This window comes from Bos javanicus, chromosome 28 (genome assembly GCF_032452875.1).
Source record: "Bos javanicus breed banteng chromosome 28, ARS-OSU_banteng_1.0, whole genome shotgun sequence".
Taxonomy (NCBI): Eukaryota; Metazoa; Chordata; class Mammalia; order Artiodactyla; family Bovidae; genus Bos; species Bos javanicus.
The window spans coordinates 18,601,787-18,622,680 of record NC_083895.1 but is presented as its reverse complement, the minus strand read 5'-3'; the positions used below and the strand labels follow the sequence as shown (position 1 = coordinate 18,622,680).

The following is a 20,894-nucleotide window of genomic DNA, read 5'->3' as shown; positions in this document are numbered from 1 at the left end:
TGTGAAGATCTTTTATGTACAGTTCTTCTGTGTATTCTTGCCACCTCTTCTTAATATCTTCTGCTTCTGTTAGGTCCATACCATTTCTGTCCTTTGTCGAGCCCATCTTTGCATGAAATGTACCCTTGGTATCTCTAATTTTCTTGAAGAGATCTCTAGTCTTTCCCATTCTGTTGTTTTCCTCTATTTCTTTGCACTGATCACTGAGGAAGGCTTTCTATCACTCCTTGCTATTCTTTGGAACTCTGCATTCAATTGGGTATATGTTTCCTTTTCTCCTTTGCTTTTCATTTTTCTTCTTTTCACAGCTATTTGTAAGTCCTCCTCAGATTGCCAGTTTGCTTTTTTGCATTTCTTTTTCTTGGGGATGATCTTGATTCCTTTTTGTACAATGTCACGAACCTCTGTCCATTGTTCATCAGGCACTCTATCAGATCTAGTCCCTTAAATCTATTTCTCACTTCCACTGTATAATCATAAGGGATTTGGTTTAGGTCATACCTGAATGGTCTAGTGGTGTTCCCCACTTTCTTCAATTTAAGTCTGAATTTGGCAATCAGGAGCTCATGATCTGAGCCAAGTCAGCTCTCGTTCTTGTTTTGCTGACTGTATAGAGCTTCTCCATCTTTGGCTGCAAAGAATATAATCAATCTGATTTGGGTGTTGATCATCTGGTGATGTCCATGTGTAGAGTCTTCTATTGTGTTGTTGGAAGAGGGTGTTTGCTATGACCAGTGCATTCTCTTGGCAAAACTTGACATGGAACCACCAACATAATCAATAAGGAAGGCACTCCATCAGCCTCTTCTCAGAGGATTTCCCCACATCTGATCTCAGATATTAATTAGGTCTGTCTTCCTTCATTCAGTGTAAAGATTTTGAGATTCGGCCAGGTTTTTGCATGTTATTTTAGCAGTCTGTTCCTCTCCTTGCACTGTATGGTGACACCACAATATGTTTGTTATCTATTAATGAATATCTCTGTTTTGTGTTGATGGACGATCTTCTACTTTGGAAATCACTGACATGGATCTTAGCTAATGATGGATTCTTAAGAACTCTTTTGGAGAAGTAGAAACCAGAGAAGTCACATATGCGAAAATTTTCTCTGTCATATGGTAGCTGAGATATGGAAGGAAATAAAAAAAGAGCTGGGAGCCCCTTCATATTGACATTTTGTTGAGAATTTAATGAAACTTAATTCATTAAATTCTTGAATGTTAGGAAGTCATTCTGAGGACCAAAGTCAGAAAGTATTTTGTGGCAAAGAGTGTGTGTGTGTGTGTGTGTGTGCATACATGTGTGTGTGTATGCATGTGCTGTATTAAATACAACAGAGAAGTAAAAGAAATCTTCACCTCTCTCAGGATTAACGGAGCAGGTTTTTGTGACAGAATGTTAATCTAGCTTCAGTCTGTAGAATGATGGCAAGTGCTTTGTTGAATGTAATTAATAAATATGAAGGATTAGATGTTGAGTCTGATATCTATTGACCTTGTAATTCTACAGACCTTACAGGCAATAAAATGTCCCTGTATGTTGTACTGAATCTGTGTCTTGTTTTCACAATTATCTTTGTAACTGGTCTTACTCAGTTATCATTCCAGAGAGTTCCTCTTCCCTATTACAGCACTAATAAATTAGGGGTTCCATAAGTGTCTTTGTTCAGATTCATTTTCTTCTTTCCGTTAATGAACAGCCATCTGCAGCTGCTCCTCGGTCTTAATCCATCTGCATGGAGATGCCATTGTTACATACAGCATTCTATAAATATTGTTATGCTGACAAGCTGACTGCAGATGGGGGGGGGTGATATTTTTATTATTATTATCCCTGATTAAGAGACAGGCCAGATTGACAACACAAGGGCTCTGAGGTCCCTTCTCTTCTGTAAATTGTCTGTTCACATAATTATATTTCTAGTAACAATATTATGGTATGCATTACAATCATCATTGTGGTTGTTATTTGTTATTCGCTGAGTACCACTTCTGCATTCTGCAGCATGCGAGGCACAGCATGTAGGAAGATAGAGTTCAGACTTGAAAGGATTAAATATTCGTATTGTAAAAAGCAATCTGATCAGCCTAAGAGAACTGAGCTGTTAAAGCATCCATGGTGTCCTGTGCCATATTTATGTGCCATGGACTATAGCAAAGGACTTGTATCGCATCCTCCATATGTCAACCCTTCTCTTACACATAGAAATCGGTCTGAAGTTCCTAAGGTAAAGCAGCATATAAGAAGAGAAAGTCTTCATTTAAATTCAGAATATGAATGCTTTTTTTAATGAGACAGCTTGAGAGATGACAAGTTCACAATTAGTGGGAAGAACTTTCATTACCAATGACTTAGGTGACTTCTCCTCAGCAAAGTGGAAGAGAAAGAAATGATTCAGCTGGTTTGGGAGAGAAAAAAAAAAAATCTACATACTGTGTACCTAATATATGTTAGGTGCTGGGAACGCAGTTGTGAACAACATAACAAGTTTCCTACCTGTAGGGAGGTTGTGCTCTGGTGGGTCAAGTTAGACACTGAACAAGCGATCACAATTGTGATTATGCAAAAGTAAAGGGGGCTGATGAGTGTGTAATGGGAGGGCCCAGGAGAAGGAAGGCATTCAAGCAGTTGATCTGTAGTAGGTTGGACGGTGACCCGCTATGTTCACCTCAATCCCCAGAACCTGCGAATGCTGACTTGTTCAAAAAAAAGGATTTTTTAGTGCTTGCTTTTGCAGCACTTATACTAAAGCTGGAATGATACAGAGAAGATAAGCATGGCCCCTGCACAAAGACGACACACAAATTTGTGAAGCGTTCCTTTTTTTTTTTTTTAACACAAATATACAGAATCTAGAAAATGGTACTGATTAATCCATTTGCAGGGAAAGACTATAGATCCAGGCATAGAAAATGGACTCATGGATACAGTAGGGGAAGGAGACAGTAGAATGAACTGACAGAGTGCCATTGACATATATACATGACCATATGTGAAATAGATGGCTAGTGGGAAGCTGCTGTACAGTACAAGGATCTCAGCTCTGTGCTCTGTGAGAAGCTAGAGGGGTGGGATGGAGGCTCAAGAGAGAGGGGAGACGTGTATATGTACACATATAGCTGGTTCACTTCACTGTGAAGCAGAAACCAATACAACATTGTAAAGCAATTATCTTCAATTTTTTTTTTCTTTTTTATTCTTCCTTTTTAATTTTTTAAAATTTATTTATTTTAATTAGAGGCTAATTACTTTACAGTATTGTATTGGTTTTGCCATGCATCAACATGAACCCACCACGGGTGTACAAATTTTTTAAAAAATGATAAAAAAAAAAAAAAGGAAAGCAGTAGGACCCATTTTGGACAGTAAAGAAAAAAATAGAAAAAAGACATTTTAGAATATAATAAGAAGGAGATGTGGAGATCATTCTGGATTCTTGGGTGAGCCCTAAATCCAATAACAAGAGTCTTTTTAAGAAAAAGGCATTGACTTCCCCGGCAGTCAAGTGGTTAAGTCTTCACCTTCCAATGCAAAAAGTATAGTTTTGATCCTTCATTGGGGAGCTGAAATTCCATATGCCTCATGGTCAAAAACCAAAAACATAAAATAGAAAAAAGGTAACGAATCCAATACAGACTTTTAAAAAAATGGTCTACATTAAAAAAAAAAAAATCTTTCAAAAAAAAGAAAAAGGCAGAGGGCAATTTGAGATGGACAAAAGAGGAGAATCACTGTGGCTATCGAGACAGAGACTGGAGTGATGTGGCCACAAGTCACGGAATGCTGACAGCCATCAAAAGCTCAAAGTGGCAGAGAACAGACTCTCTGTCAGGAATTGCACTGTGCCTCTCAGATTTGGAAGAAGATTCTTCCCTACTCCCCAAATGAAAATGGAGCTCTTCAGACACCTTGATTGCATTCTAGTGAGATCCTAAGGAAGGGATCTGGCATTCTGACCCACAGAAACTGAGATGATAAATGTGCTAGGTTTGTGGCAATTTGTTATACTGCATGGTCCAGAAATGGTGAGCCATAGCTGGAGTGTGCTGACTGAGAAATGTTTGCAATGAGGATGAAGTAGCAGATCTTAGGGAGCTCTGGAATTTAGGTGAAGGATTTTTAGACTGTCAGTACAATGACCAGCATTTGAGGGTCTTAAAGCTGTACAGTGATACATTAAACTTGAGCCTTTACAAGACCACTCTAAGAGCTGGCTATAGCTACTATAACAAATTACCACAGAGAGTGGCTTCAAATAGCACAAATTTATTTTCTTATAGTTCTGTGGTTTAGAAGTCGGCCATGGTTCAAACTGTGGTGCTAGAGAAGACTCTTGAGAGTTCCCTGAAAAGCAAGGAGATCAAACCAGTCTATCTTAAAGGAAATCAACCCTTAATGTTCTTTGGAAGGACTGATGCTGAAGCTCCAGTACTTTGGACACTAGATGCAAGGAGCTGACTCACTGTAAAAGACCATGATGCTGGGAAAGATTGGACGACAGAAGAGGAGATGGTTGGATGGCATCACGGATTCAAGGGATATGAACATGGGCAAACTCTGGAAATGGTGGGGGACTGGGAAGCTTGGAGTGCTGCAACCCATGGGGTTGTGAAGAGTCAGACACAACTTGGCACCTGAACTACCACAACATGATTCACAGTGGACTTGAGGTCATAACAGAGCTACCTTCCTTTCTGGAGATTATAGGAGGGAATCTATTTCCTTTCCCTCTTGAGCTTCAGAGGCCACTTGTCTTCCTTGCCTACTAACCCCCATCCTTGGTCTGCAAAGCCAGACATGTGACATACCTCTTACTGTTCTTCTGCAGTCACATTTGCCACTGCCTCCAAGCAGCAAAGGTTATCCAGTTTTAGAAACTCATGGTTACATTGGTCCACCAAGATAATGCAACATAACCTCCCATCTCAAAAACCCTTAATTCAATTACATTGGCAAGGTCCCTTTGCTATATAAAATAACAGAGTCACAGGTTTCAAGGATTAGAACGTGGACTTTTGGGAAGGTTGTGATTCTGTCAGTCCAAACCACACGGATGCCTTGATGGAACAGAGACAGACAGAAGTTAATGAAGATAGAGGGTGATTTCAGTGGTCTGAGAGAGATATCATGGGAGTTAAAATCAGGATAGTTGTAGTACAGATGGAGAAGGTAAAAGTGAAGTCGCTCAGCCATGTCCGACTCTTTGCAACCCCATGGACTATAGCTTACTAGGCTCCTCCATCCATGGGATTCTCAGGCAAGAATACTGGAGTGGGTTGCCATTTCCTTCTGCAGGGGATCTTCCCGAGCCAGGGGTCGAACCTGGGTCTCCTGCATTGCAGGCAGATGCTTTAACCTCTGAGCCACCAGGGAAGCCCCTACAGATGGAGAGACCTCATCAAATTTGTAAGATATCTGCATTGTATTTGTACTTGATATGGATGTAGGAGCAGAAAGAAAGAGGAATTGACGTTAACTCTCAGGATTTTGGCTTCAGGATTTGTGTGGATGGTGGTGACATCTGCTGAGCTAGGAAATACTGGAGATAGAGATGTTTTGGGCTGCGACCGGCGCGCTAAGCACGGCTGAGAGGAGCCACCCCACGTCGGAGGTCAGGGGCAGAAGCCGGGAGGACCCCATGCCCAAAGGGTGGCAGCCAAGAGGAGTTACCCCATGTCAGAGGTCAGGGGCAGCAGCCGAGAGTACCAGACTGCGATGGTGCAGGAACGGCCGAGAGGAGCTACCCCGCGTCCAGGCCAGGGGCGGCAGCCAGGAGGAGCTACCTCACGCCCCCACGCCCAAGGCCAGGGGCGGTGGCCAGGAGGACCAACCCCACGTCCAAGGAGCTGTCACTGTGCGGGCGCAGGAGGGCCTAGAGGAGCTACCTCGAGCTACCCCTAGGTCAGGGGGGGCGGCCGAGAGGAGATGCCCAGCCTCCGAGGTCAGGGGCCGTGACGAGAGGAGGTACCCCACGCCCCTAAGCCCGAGGCCAGGGGCGGCGGGCAGGAGGACCTACCCCATGCCCCCATGCCAGATGCCAGGGGTGGTGCCGGGAGGACCAACCCCACGTCCGGGCCTAGAGGAACTATCCCACGTTGAAGGACAGGAAGGGCAGTGGTGAGGAGATACCCCTCGTCCAAGGTAAGGAGCAATGGCTGCGCTTTGCTGGAGTAGCCGTGAAGAGATACCCCACACCCAAGGTAAGAGAAACCCAAGTAAGACAGTAGGTGTTGCAAGAGGGCATCAGAGGGCAAACGCACTGAAAACCATACTCACAGAAAACTAGTCAATCTAATCACACTAGGACCACAGCCTTGTCTAACTCAATGAAACTAAGCCATGCCCGTGGGGCAACCCAAGACGGGCGGGTCATGGTGGAGAGATCTGACACAATGTGGTCCACTGGAGAAAGGAATGGCAAACCACTTCAATATTCTTGCCTTGAGAACCCCATGAACAGTATGAAAAGGCAAAAGGATAGGATACCAAAAGAGAAACTCCCCAGGTCGGGAGGTGCCCAATATGCTACTGGAGATCAGTGGAGAAATAACTCCAGAAAGAATGAAGGGATGGAACCAAAGCAAAAACAATACCCAGCTGTGGATGTGACTGGTGATAGAAGCAAATTCCGATGCTGTAAAGAGCAATATTGCATAGGAACCTGAAATGTCAGGTCCATGAATCAAGGCAAATTGGAAGTGGTCAAACAAGAGATGGCAAGAGTGAATGTCGACATTCTAGGAATCAGCGAACTCAAATGGACTGGAATGGGTGAATTTAACTCAGATGACCATTATATCTACTACTGCGGGCAGGAATCCCTCAGAAGAAATGGAGTAGCCATCATGGTCAACAAAAGAGTCCGAAATGCAGTACTTGAATGCAATCTCAAAAACGACAGAATGATCTCTGTTCGTTTCCAAGGCAAACCATTCAATATCACAGTAATCCAAGTCTATGCCCCAACCAGTAATGCTGAAGAAGCTGAAGTTGAATGGTTCTATGAAAACCTACAAGACGTTTTAGAACTAACACCCAAAAAATATGTCCTTTTCATTATAGGGGACTGGAATGCAAAAGTAAGAAGTCAAGAAACACCTGGAGTAACAGGCAAATTTGGCCTTGGAATATGGAATGAAGCAGGGCAAAGACTAATAGAATTTTGCCAAGAAAATGCACTGGTCATAACAAACACCCTCTTCCAACAACACAAGAGAAGACTCTATACATGGACATCACCAGATGGTCAACACCGAAATCAGACTGATTATATTCTTTGCAGCCAAAGATGGAGAAGCTCTATACAGTCAACAAAAACAAGACCAGGAGCTGACTGTGGCTCACATCATGAACTCCTTATTGCCAAATTCAGACTGAAATTGAAGAAAGTAGGGACAACAACTAGAGCATTCAGGTATGACCTAAATCAAATCCCTTATGATTATACAGTGGAAGTGAGAAATAGATTTAAGGGCCTAGATCTGATAGATAGACTGCCTGATGAACTATGGAATGAGGTTTGTGACATTGTACAGGAGATAGGGATCAAGACCATCCCCATAGAAAAGAAATGCAAAAAAGCAAAATGGCACTCTGGGGAGGCCTTACAAATAGCTGTGAAAAGAAGAGAAGCAAAAAGCAAAGGAGAAAAGGAAAGATATAAACATCTGAATGCAGAGTTCCAAAGAATAGCCAGAAGAGATAAGCCTTCCTTAGCAATCAATGCAAAGAAATAGAAGAAAACAACAGAATGGGAAAGACTAGAGATCTCTTCAAGAAAATCAGAGATACCAAAGGAACATTTCATGCAAAGATGGGCTCGACAAAGGACAGAAATGGTATGGACCTAATAGAAGCAGAAGATATTAAGAAGAGATGGCAAGAATACACAGAAGAACTGTACAAAAAGATCTTCACCACCCAGATAATCATGATGGTGTGATCACTGACCTAGAGCCAGACATCCTGGAATGTGAAGTCAAGTGGGCCTTAGAAAGCATCACTACAAACAAAGCTAGTGGAGGTGATGGAATTCCAGTTAAGCTCTTTCAAATCCTGAAAGATGATGTTGTGAAAGTGCTGCACTCAATATGCCAGCAAATTTGGAAAACTCAGCAGTGGCCACAGGACTGGAAAAGCTCAGTTTTCATTCCAATCCCAAAGAAAGGTAACGCCAAAGAATGCTCAAACTACCACACAATTGCACTCATCTCACACGCTAGTAAGTGAGTGAAGTGAGTGAAGTGAGTGAAGTTGCAGTCGTGTCCGACTCTTTGCGACCCCATAGACTAGCCTACCAGGCTCCCCCGTCAATGGGATTTTCCAGGCAACAGTACTGGAGTGGGTTGCCATTTCCTTCTCCACACACGCTAGTAAAGTAATGCTCAAAATTCTCCAAGCCAGGCTTCAGCAATATGTGAACCGTGAACTTCCTGATGTTCAAGCTGGTTTTAGAAAAGGCAGAGGAACCAGAGATCTAATTGCCAACATCCGATGGATCATGGAAAAAGCAAGAGAGTTCCAGAAAATCATCTATTTCTGCTTTATTGACTATGCCAAAGCCTTTGACTGTGTGGATCACAATCAACTATGGAAAATTCTGAAAGAGATGGGAATACCAGACTACCTGACCTGCCTCTTGAGAAACCTATATGCAGGTTAGGAAGCAACAGTTAGAACTAGACATGGAACAACAGACTGGTTCCAAATAGGAAAAGGAGTACGTCAAGGCTGTATATTGTCACCCTGCTTATTTAACTTCTATGCAGAGTACATCATGAGAAACGCTGGACTGGAAGAAACACAAGCTGGAATCAAGATTGCCGGGAGAAATATCAATAACCTCAGATATGCAGATGACACCACCCTTATGGCAGAAAGTGAAGAGGAACAAACTCTTGATGAAAGTGAAAGAGAAGAGTGAAAAAGTTGGCTTAAAGCTCAACGTTCAGAAAACGAAGATCATGGCATCTGGTCCCATCACTTCATGGGAAATAGATGGGGAAACAGTGGAAACAGTGTTAGACTTTATTTTTCTGGGCTCCAAAATCACTGCAGATGGTGACTGCAGCCATGAAATTAAAAGACGCTTACTTCTTGGAAGGAAAGTTATGATCAACCTATATAGCATATTGAAAAGCAGAGACATTACTTTGCCAACAAAGGTCCGTCTAGTCAAGGCTATGCTTTTTCCTAGATAGCATAGGAAAGTTATGACCAACCTAGATAGCATATTCAAAAGCAGAGACATTACTTTGCCAACAAAGGTCTGTCTGGTCAAGGCTATGGTTTTTCCTGTGGTCATGTATGGATATGAGAGTTGGACTGTTAAGAAGGCTGAGCACTGCAGAACTGATGCTTTTGAACTGTGGTGTTGGAGAAGACTCTTGAGAGTCCCTTGGACTGCAAGGAGATCCAACCAGTCCATTCTGAAGGAGATCAGCCCTGGGATTTCTTTGGAAGGAATGATGCTAAAGCTGAAACTCCAGTACTTTGGCCACCTCATGCGAAGAGTTGACTCACTGGAAAAGACTCTGATGCTGGGAGGGGTCGGGGGCAGGAGGAGAAGGGGACGACAAAGGATGAGATGGCTGGATGGCATCACTGACTCGATGGACCTGAGTCTGAGTGAACTCTGGGAGTTGGTGATGGACAGGGAGGCCTGGCGTGCTGCAATTCATGGGGTCGCAAAAAGTCGGACACGACTGAGTGACTGAACTGAACTGAACTGAACTGGGCTTAATCCTTTATGTATCAGAGAGCTTCCTTTGATTCTTCCACATTCAGTCTCCTCTCTTCACCACTCTGCTCTCTGCCCCAGGAGGCTGATCTTTATATCCTATTAAATAGATGACTTTGCCCTCTCACTTCCAATTGGGTTCAATGAACAGGGCAGAGGAAATAGATCAAAGAGAGGAGAATGTGGGTTGGATATTTATTTCACTGGGTCTATTCCTACTGGGTGTTCTTGGGTTGACTTTGTCCCACCATCTATCAGACATTCCTCTCCACATAGCTAGCTAGTTAGTTAGTACACACACAATCTCTTCCCCTCACTCCCTTTCTTCCTCTCCCCCCAACCCCCATCCTTCTCTCCTTCTCTCTCTCTCTCTCTCTGGGTTCTTGTAACCACTTCCTTCTCTTGCCCAACAGATTTGGAGTGCTAATAACTTCCTGCTGTTACGAGGTCTATAGACGTAGTAGCAGGAAGGCATCAACCCACGTTGCTTTTCCTAAACCTTGCCCACAATTCTGCAAATAGCTTCTTTATTCAAATTTATTCTGTTTCCTGCCAGAGGCCTGATGGATACGTGTTAAATATGAGACATACTGATGACTGTGGAAATACAGATGCATGAGCTTGGAGCTCAGAAGCAAAGTGTGACTTGATGGTTAGATAATGTGGATGCTACTGGTGCAAAGACACTAACTGGTACTTTGGTAACTGATTAGATTATTTAAGGAGGATGAACAGAGTTAGAAGAAAAACAAAAAACCTTGGGAGAAAACACAGAGGAACTTTAATATTTAAAGGCTGGTGGAAAAAAAGCAAAGAAAAGGACAAAGGGATTTGTACTACTCTGCTTGGCTTCCATAACAGAATGCCATAGACTAGGTGGTTGAACCATCAGAAATTTGTTTTTCACAGTTCTGGAAATTGGGAAATCCAAGATCAAGGCACAAGTGCAAGCAGTTTCTGGTGAGAGCTCTTTCTGGCTTCCAGATGGCTTCTTCCTCATAACATTCTCATATGGCATAGCAAGAAATAAAGAGATCTCTGGTGTCTCTTCTTAGAAAGGCACGAACCCCACCATAAGGGCCCCACCCTTACGACTTCATCTAAACCTAATTACTGCACTATGGCCCCATTTTCAAGTTACATCACCTTGGGGTTAGGGCTTCAATATGTGAATTTGGAGGAATACAGTTCACCCCAGAGCAGGATTAAAAATGGGAAAATGGCTGACTGTGTCAAATGGTGCTGAGAAATAATTTCCAGGGGACACTGAAAAGTGACCACTGGATCGTGCAAAGCAGATTAGGCATTTGATATGTATGATTTTAATAACTTTATAAATTAATTTACTCGGTGCTAATGGCATGTAAAGGATAACTCATGAAGTTTTCCACCCAGCTGCAGACTCACGTCATAAATATATATCAGTTTAAATACTGCAGTACAATCAAGAATTAGTACAAAGCCCTATGAAGATCTGGAAGAAAGAAAATAGCATCAACTCCCAATTATTCAGGTATATGTAGATGTCAGATATTGTGCTAAGAGCAATATGGATATTATCTCATTCTAATCTTTGTAAAACTGCCACAAGGTAGGTATTACTATTATTATTCCTATCATTATATTTTAGCAGGAAAGGAAATTGAGACATGCAGACAATAAATTATTTTCCAAGACCTATGGCTACTAAATAAAGAAGTGAGATTCAAGCCTACTTAATACCAAAACCCAAGCTCTTAACATGTATTTTAGGGCATAAATTCATTAAATAACAGTGTTTTTCATCTTGTTATGAATAAATAATACATAGTCTATGGATTCTACATCACTCTGGGAAGATTTCAAAAATATTTTTGTATTGAAATAATTACAGATTTACAAAAAATTGCAGAAGTACAGAGAAAGCTGTCAGGTATTCTTTACTCAGTTTCCTCCAATGGGTACATTTTATATGACTATAGTAAGACATCAAAACCAGGAAGTTAATATTGATATGTATGTCTGAAAATTCTATGTTATTTTACAGCATCTGTAGATTCATGTAACCATCATGACAATCAAGATACAGAACAATTGGGACTTCCCTGGTGATTAAGGCAGGGGACATGGGTTTGATCTCTGGTCTGGGATGATTCCGCATGCTGAGAAGCAACTAATCCGGTGCACCACAAGCCCTGAGCCCACACCCCAGAGCCTGTGCTCTGCAACAAGAGAAGCCATCACAATAAGAAGCCCACACGCCTCAACTACAGAGTATTTCCCACTTGCTGCAACAAGAGAAAATCCATAAGTAGCCACAAAGACCCAACATAGCCAATAAATAAATACATAAAAATTGAAAAAAGTTGTTAAAAAAAAAGATATAGAACTATTGCCAGGAAAGTTTCACTCACGCTACCCCTTTAAAGTCATATCCACACAGATAGGACTTAGAGTCTGAACAACAACAAATAGGTATACAGTGATATCTCACAATGGACTTAGTCTATCTGCATTGCCTTAATAGCTAGTGAGTTAAACATCTTTTCGTGTGTTTAGTTGCCATCTATCTATATATCTTTTTTGATGAAGTGACTCTTCATATCTTTTTCTTATTTTCTAATTGAATATAAGGTTTTTAAAAAAAAATTGTTTTACTGTTTAGTTTTAAGAGTTCTTCACAGGCGGCCTTAAGAATCTGCCTTCCAATGCAGGGGACATGGGTTCGATCCTTGTTTGGGGAACTAAGATCCCACACGCCCTTGGGGCAACTAAGCCACCACACGGCAACTATAGAAAGCCTGAGTGCTACAATGAATAACCAATGCAGCAAAAAAATAATAATAATAATAATAATTCTTTACATATTTTAGATACAAATTCTTTGGTCAGATATGTGATTTATAAAATGTTTTCTCACAATCTGTAGCTTATCTTTCCATCCTTCTAACAGAGTCCTTAACAAAACAAAAATGTTTAATAAACTGTATAAATATGCAGTATATATGTACAATTGACTTAAAACAATAACCAATGTAAAATAATATGCACATGCATTAAACACATACCTATTAAACATAACATGTATATACAACTTTTAATCTACAAAACTGCAAAGATGTCAATTTAAAAGTCTCCAAATGACACCGTCATCTGCATCAGAAATTCTGCTAGTGTTTACAAGTCACGTCTTGGCAATAACACATAAAACAGCAAATGTTATGGCTTATTCTATATTAGGCACTTTACAAAAATAGGCATCCCAAACACAGAGAAGCATGTGGGCAAGTTGCTACTAATCCATGTAAACTGTACAATAAGATGGCCTGTACTTTATAATATTTTCAAAATACTGTCATTCCAGATAGTAACTATTTCATAAACAGCTTTAGAGGGATTTTCAGAGTCTGAGATTAAGAAAATTAGAAGGTGCCATTCAGAAAAAAAAAAAGTTATATAATATAATTTAATACAATTTCTTTAGTCGTCAAAGGTTGTAGAAAATAGTGGTATTATTTTTCACAATTGATGAAATACATATATTAGAAAAATCTAAACTTTCAAAGACTTGATTCTATAATGTGCACTGGAGAAATAGCCTTTGAAAAGGTAACTCTCTGGGGTGACTAGGTTTACTGAAGTAGTAAAATGAAAATGGAGACAATTGTCCAGCTTTTCAATCGGTTCGATTTTAATTTCCTTGACTGATTTAAATCTCTTTAGAAGTGTTAACATAAAGCAAGGGGATAAGTATTTCTCCTAAATATTAGATTCATGGTTGTTGTTGTTTTTTTCCCAGATTTTTTTTATGTGGACCATTTTTTAAAGTCTTTATTTGAATTTGTTATAATATGACTTCTGTTTTCTGTTTTGGTTGTTTGGCTGTGAGGTATATGGGATCTTAGCTCCCTGACCAGGGATTGAACCCAAACTCCTTGCACAGGAAGGTGAAGTCTTAACTTCTGGACTGCCAGGGAAGTCCCTAGATTCAGTGTTAGTAATTTTAGGTTTTAACAAATAGATGAACTGTCAGTTCAGTTCAGTCAGTTCAGTCACTCAGTCGTATCCAACTCTTTGCAACCCCATGAATCGCAGCACGCCAGGCCTCCCTGTCCATTATCAACTCCAGGAGTTCACTCAGACTCACGTCCATCGAGTCAGTGATGCCATCCAGCCAACTCATACTCCGTCATCCCTTCTCCTCCTGCCCCCAATCCCTCCCAACATCAGAGTCTTTTCCAATGAGTCAACTCTTCACATGAGGTGGCCAAAGTACTGGAGTTTCAGCTTTAGCATAATTCCTTCCAAAGAAATGCCAGGGCTGATCTCCTTCAGAATGGACTGGTTGGATCTCCTTGCAGTCCAAGGGACTCTCAAGAGTCTTCTTCAACACCACAGTTCAAAAGCATCAATTCTTTGGTGCTCAGCCTTCTTCACAGTCCAACTCTCACATCCATACATGACCACAGGAAAAACCATAGCCTTGACTAGATGAACCTTTGTTGGCAAAGTAATGTGTCTGCTTTTTAATATGCTATTTATGCTATGCTATGCTAGTCACATCAGTCGTGTCCGACTCTGTGTGACCCCATAGACGGCAGCCCACCAGGCTCCCCTGTCCCTGGGATTCTCCAGGCAAGAACACTGGAGTGGGTTGCCATTTCCTTCTCCAATGCATGAAAGTGAAAAGTGAAAGTGAAGTCGCCTAGTGGTCTCCGACTCTTAGTGACCCCATGGACTGCAGCCTACCAGGCTCCTCCATCCATGGGATTTTCCAGGCATGAGTACTGGAGTGGGGTGCCATTGCCTTTTCCGAATATGCTATCTAGGTTAGTCATAACTTTCCTACCAAGGAGTAAGAGTCTTTTAATTTCATGGCTGCAATCACCATCTCCAGTGATTTTGGAACCCCCCAAAATAAAGTCTGACATTGTCTCCACTGTTTCCCCATCTATTTCCCATGAAGTGATGGGACCGGATGCCATGATCTTCATTTTCTGAATGTTGAGCTTTAAGCCAACTTTTTCACTCTCCTCTTTCACTTTCATCAAGAGGCTTTTGAGTTCCTCTTCAATTTCTGCCATAAGGATGGTGTCATCTGCATATCTGAGGTTATAGATATTTCTCCCGGCAATCTTGATTCCAGCTTGTGTTTCTTCCAGTCCAGCATTTCTCATGATGTACTCTGCATAGAAGTTAAATAATCAGGGTGACAATATACAGCCTTGACGTACTCCTTTTCCTCTTTGGAACCAGTCTGTTGTTCCATGTCCAGTTCTAACTGTTGCTTCCTGACCTGCATACAGATTTCTCAAGAGGCAGGTCAGGTGGTCTGGTATTCCCATCTCTTTCAGAATTTTCCACAGTTTATTGTGACCACACAGTCAAAGGCTTTGGCATAGTCAATAAAGCAGAAATAGATGTTTTTCTGGAACTCTCTTGCTTTTTCCATGATCCAGCGGATGTTGTCAATTTGATCTCTGGTTCCTCTGCCTTTTCTAAAACCAGCTTGAACATCAGGAAGTTCACAGTTCACATATTGCTAAAGCCTGGCTTGGAGAATTTTAAGCATTACTTTACTAGCGTGTGAGATGAGTGCAATTGTGCGGTAGTTTGAGCATTCTTTGGCATTGCCTTTCTTTGGGATTGGAATGAAAACTGAGCTTTTCCAGTCCTGTGGCCACTGCTGAGTTTTCCAAATTTGCTGACATATGGAGGGCAGCACTTTCACAGCATCATCTTTCAGGATTTGGAATAGCTCAACTGGAATTCCATCACCTCCACTAGCTTTGTTCGTAGTGATGCTTTCTAAGGCCCACTTGACTTCACATTCCAGGATGTCTGGCTCTAGGTCAGTGATCACACCATCGTGATTATCTGGGTCGTGAAGATCTTTTTTGTACAGTTCTTCTCTGTATTCTTGCCATCTCTTCTTAATATCTTCTGCTTCTTTTAGGTGCATACCATTTCTCTCCTTTATTGTGCCCATCTTTGCATGAAATGTTCCCTTGGTATCTCTGATTTTCTTGAAGAGATCTTTAGTCTTTCCCATTCTTTTATTTTCCTCTATTTCTTTGCATTGATCGCTGAGGAAGGCTTTCTTATCTCTTCTTGCTATGCTTTGGAACTCTGCATTCAGATGCTTATATCTTTCTTTTTCTCCTTTGCTTTTTGCTTCTCTTGTTTTCACAGCTATTTGTAAGGCCTCCCCAGAAAGCCATTTTGCTTTTTTTCATTTCTTTTCTATGGGGATGGTCTTGATCCCTATCTCCTGTACAATGTCACGAACCTCATTCCATAGTTCATCAGGCACTCTATCTATCAGATCTAGGCCCTTAAATCTGTTTCTCACTTCCACTGTATAATCATAAGGGATTTGATTTAGGTCATACCTGAATGGTCTAGTGGTTTCCCCTACTTTCTTCAATTTCAGTCTGAATTTGGCAATAAGGAGTTCATGATCTGAGCCACAGTAAGCTCCTGGTCTTGTTTTTGCTGACTATATAGAGTTTCCCCATCTTTGGCTGCAAAGAATATAATCAGTCTGATTTCAGTGTTGACCATCTGGTGATGGCCATGTGTAGAGTCTTCTCTTGTGTTGTTGGAAGAGGGTGTTTGTTATGACCAGTGCATTTTCTTGGCAAAACTCTATTAGTCTTTGCCCTGCTTCATTCCATATTCCAAGGCCAAATTTGCCTGTTACTCCAGGTGTTTCTTGACTTCCTACTTTTGCATTCCAGTCCCCTATAATGAAAAGGACATCTTTTTTGGGTGTTAGTTCTAAAACATCTTGTAGGTCTTCATAGAACCGTTCAACTTCAGCTTCTTCAGCATTACTGGTTGGGGCATAGACTTGGATTACTGTGATATTGAATGGTTTGCCTTGGAAACGAACAGAGATCATTCTGTCGTTTTTGAGACTGCATCCAAGTACTGCATTTTGGACTCTTTTGTTGACCATGATGGCTACTCCATTTCTTCTGAGGGATTCCTGCCCGCAGTAGTAGATATAATGGTCATCTGAGTTAAATTCACCCACTCCAGTCCATTTGAGTTCACTGATTCCTAGAATGTCAACATTCACTCTTGCCATCTCTTGTTTGACCACTTCCAATTTGCCTTGATTCATGGACCTGACATTCCAGGTTCCTATGCAATATTGCTCTTTACAGCATCGGACCTTGCTTCTAATACCAGTCACATCCACAGCTGGGTATTGTTTTTGCTTTGGCTCCATCCCTTCATTCTTTCTGGAGTTATTTCTCCACTGATCTCCAGTAGCATATTGGGCACCTACTGACCTAGGGAGTTCCTCTTTCAGTATCCTATCGTTTTGCCTTTTCATACTGTTCACGGGGTTCTCAAGGCAAGAATACTGAAGTGGTTTGTCATTCCCTTCTCCAGTGGACCACATTCTGTCAGATCTCTCCACCATGACCTGCCCGTCTTGGGTTGCCCCATGGACATGGCTTAGTATCATTGAGTTAGACAAGGCTGTGGTCCTAGTGTGGTTAGATTGACTAGTTTTCTGTGAGTATGGTTTCAGTGTGTCTGCCCTCTGATGCCCTCTTGCAACACCTACCGTCTTACTTGTGTTTCTCTTACCTTGGGTGTGGGGTATCTCTTCACGTCAGCTCCAGCAAAGTGCAGCCGCTGTTCCTTACCTTGGACAGGTGTATCTCCTCACCCCTGCCCTTCCTGACCTTCAATGTGGGATAGCTCCTCTAGGCCCTCCTGCGCCCACGCAGCCACAGCTCCTTGGACGTGGGGTTGGACCTCAGATGAACTGTATATTGTAATAACTATAAATGGTATTGTTTTAATTACTGTCTGGCTAGAGAAGCAGGTAATTTAAGTCTGTGAATGCCTAATCTCTTAATCTCTATTAGCTGAGAGGGGCAACAGTTTTCCTCGACATTTCTTTTTAGATAATCACAAAGACTGATTCCAGAAGCAACAAAACTTTCTAAACTGTCTCTCCAATATAACTTCAATATTTTATTTGAAATATCTTCTTAAAATGCATCTAGAAGAGATGTCCAACCTTTTCATTTAATAATACATTCTATTCAGAGCATTTTTTGCTAGGAATTTTTTTTTTTTTAACGAGATGATTGCTTGAACTAGAGAAAAGAGGCCATTTTGAAATTAATGCATTTGTAGCATCTAAAACATTTCACAAAGCTTCTCTGTTTTTTTCTTCCCCATTCTATGAGCTGCCAGCTTTGGACAAAGAAACTTTCATGGTGGTGACCGACTTGCAGAAGCATCCAAAACCACCCTTCCCTTGAGGAAGAGGTTGGCAATTAGATAAGGTGCTGGTGGACTGACCCGAACACCAGGGGCCATCCAACTGGGGCTCAGTGTTCATGCCATCCTTTCAATTAAGTTCCTAACAGATTCTTGAGGAAATTAGCGGGGAAAGGGCAAACTGGCTTGAAAATCAGAACATGTTACAACAGAGGGCAAGAAGCATGGGAACAAAATGTATTCCATATAACTCTTTCCAAAGTCAGCAAACCAAAGTGTCATGGAAAGGGGAGACCTATGAATGACCAAACAATACCCTGGCAACCCAATGATATAGCTGATTACTTCGGTGAGTGGCAATGAACCCCAGAAATATGGTTTATAAATTATATATGTATAATAAAACATGTATCTCAAGAATGCCTGTTGAATTTCCCTCCCTCCCTCTCTCTCTTTTATGCTAGAAGAAGTGAAGCTAATGGCAGTTTGCCATGGATATGTGATATCCTGGCAAGAAAACTCATTTTATATCACAAACATATGGTCTAGTAATGGTTTTATATTATACTCCTTTAGAGTTTTATTCCCATTTTTAGGAGACCTCTTCTAGACAACAGCAATATGTTTTCTTGTCGACCCATCACATCAACTATTAACACATGTCTTTGCTTTTAGAGTTTATAATGGCTAAAAAGGTAAAATTTAACCTTATGTTACGTGTGACCTAAATTTTGATTGTGCAGGGAAGCTGATCTCCAGTGCTTTTCTGTGTTGAAGTTCCTGGTTCTCTGTTTTCCTTTCAATTAAACAACTCTCTCCCTCTTTTCAACGGTTAATGTTCCTCAAGTTACAAAGGAATAAATTGAAATGTGTACAAAATATGGCAACCAGGACGGTAAAATGACTCTAGATTTAACGGTTGCACAAGCCAAATCTGGCCCACAGATGTGTTTTGTTTGGCTTATAGAGTGTTTAAACATTAAAAAAAATAGGTTGCCAACATTTAAAATTTGGAAGATTTTTCAGTAGAAATCTGGCTTTTCAGTTGTTGTTGTTTTTTTTTTTTTTTTTTTTTTGAAATCTCATCATCAGCCCTGGTCCACACGGTGACACAGCAGTGACCAGCAGGTGCCAGGTAGCACCTGACTCTTGTCTTGGGTCCCCCTCTCTGGTTCATCTCGGTCCCATTCAACAAGCTTTCACTTGTTTATACTCAGTCTCTCATCTCTATGATATCTGAGTTTAAGACTTCATTTTACAGGGGGAATTTGGAAGAATTAGTCATGTGTGGCTTTGAGAAATAAACAAGAAAGACAATTAGCTATCCTCTATCTTCAAATATATGAAGGATTTTCCTGAGAAGGGGGGTGATTAGATGAATAAAGTAGTTGCCTCCAGAGCCAGGGGAAAAAAAATCTAGAGGAAGGCAAATATGGCCATGATGTAGCAACAACATCTTAAATGACAACGAGTCAACCAGGAGAGGGAGGCATTGCCCTCGTGGGGAGAGAGACTCCAATTACTGAACATATACAAGCAGGTGTGGGTGAAACAGGATGTCCAATGGACCCATCATTTGCTGAGTTGACCAGTGATCTCCATTGTTCCCTCCAGCTCCACGAATCTGTGAAATTGACTTGTTAAAAAAATTGGAGTATAATTGCTTTACAATGTTGTGTTGCTTCTGCCATGCAACAAAAAGAATCAGCTATATGTATACATAGATGTCTCCCTCTTTAGCCTCCCTCCCACCCCCATCCCACTCCTCTACATCACTACAGAGCACCAAGCTGAGCTCCCTGTGCTATAGGGCAGTTCCCCACTAGCTGTTTATTTGCACATGGTAGTGTATATATTGGAGAAGGCAATGGCACCCCACTCCAGTACTCTTGCCTGGAAAATCCTATGGATGGAGGAGCCTGGTAGGCTGCAGTCCATGGGGTCGTTAAGAGTCGGATATGACTGAGCGACTTCACTTTCACTTTTCACTTTCAAGCATTGGAGAAGGAAATGGCAACCCACTCCAGTGTTCTTGCCTGGAGAATCCCAGGGACGGGGGAGCCTGGTGGGCTGCTGTCTGTGGGGTCACACAGAGTCAGACACGACTGAAGTGACTTAGCAGCAGCAGCAGTGTATATATATCACTGCTACTCTCTCAATTCATCACACCCTCTCCTTCCCCCAATCTGTCCACAGAAATTGATTTTTACCACCATCCTATTTGGAGCTGTGGTTTCCCAGGTGGCTCAATGGTTAAGAATCCGTCTGCCAATACAGGAAATGTGGGTTTGATCCCTGGGTTGGGAAGATCCCCTGGAGAAGGAAATGGCAACCCACTCCAATATTCTTGCTGGGGAAATCTCATGGACAGAGGAGCCTGGCAAGCTGCAGTCCATGGGGTCACAGAAGAACTGGACACAACTCAGTGACTAAACAACAACAATTTGGAGCAACAGAGTGAGCACTGTGCTAAGTGGAAAAGAAGTTTGAATCTGAAAACATGTGAAAGTAGAAGTCTTTGATGTATACTTGGATGAAGCTTAGGGAATGCCAGTGCTAACCTTCTGAATGAATCAGGGAAGTGCCCTGATTAGAATTGTTTCAGAGTGTTACTCTCTAGTCATAGGGCATTTGATTTCTTTCCTAACAACACATGGCAATCAGAGGTACAGTTTTTCTTCTGGGGAAAAACATTGATTATTCTTAAAAGAGAAACATCAGCACAACTCTCAAGAAGGGGTAAAAAAGCACAATGCTTCTGAAAATCACTTGAAGTTTTTCTTTGCTGAAGGGATTAAAGAAAGAATATAGAATGCCCCTAAAGTTTTCACAAACCACAGAAAAAATGACAATAATTGCTTTGCATAGGAACAGTTACTGGGACAGCATAAGATTGGGGTGAACATCAATAGGTTTCAGACTTTTT

The 20,894-nt window shown here is 41.5% G+C and overlaps 2 non-coding genes across 2 annotated transcripts; one reads left to right on the top strand and one right to left on the bottom strand.

Moving 5' to 3' along the window:
• Positions 1–2,721: 2,721 nt before the first annotated feature.
• On the top strand, positions 2,722–2,828 carry LOC133240798 (U6 spliceosomal RNA). Its single transcript, XR_009734396.1, has one exon. It is a non-coding gene; the product is annotated as a U6 spliceosomal RNA (small nuclear RNA).
• A 2,473-nt stretch (positions 2,829–5,301) lies between these two features.
• TRNAC-GCA (transfer RNA cysteine (anticodon GCA)) lies at positions 5,302–5,373 on the bottom strand. The gene has a single exon. It is a non-coding gene; the product is annotated as a tRNA-Cys (tRNA).
• Positions 5,374–20,894: the final 15,521 nt, after the last annotated feature.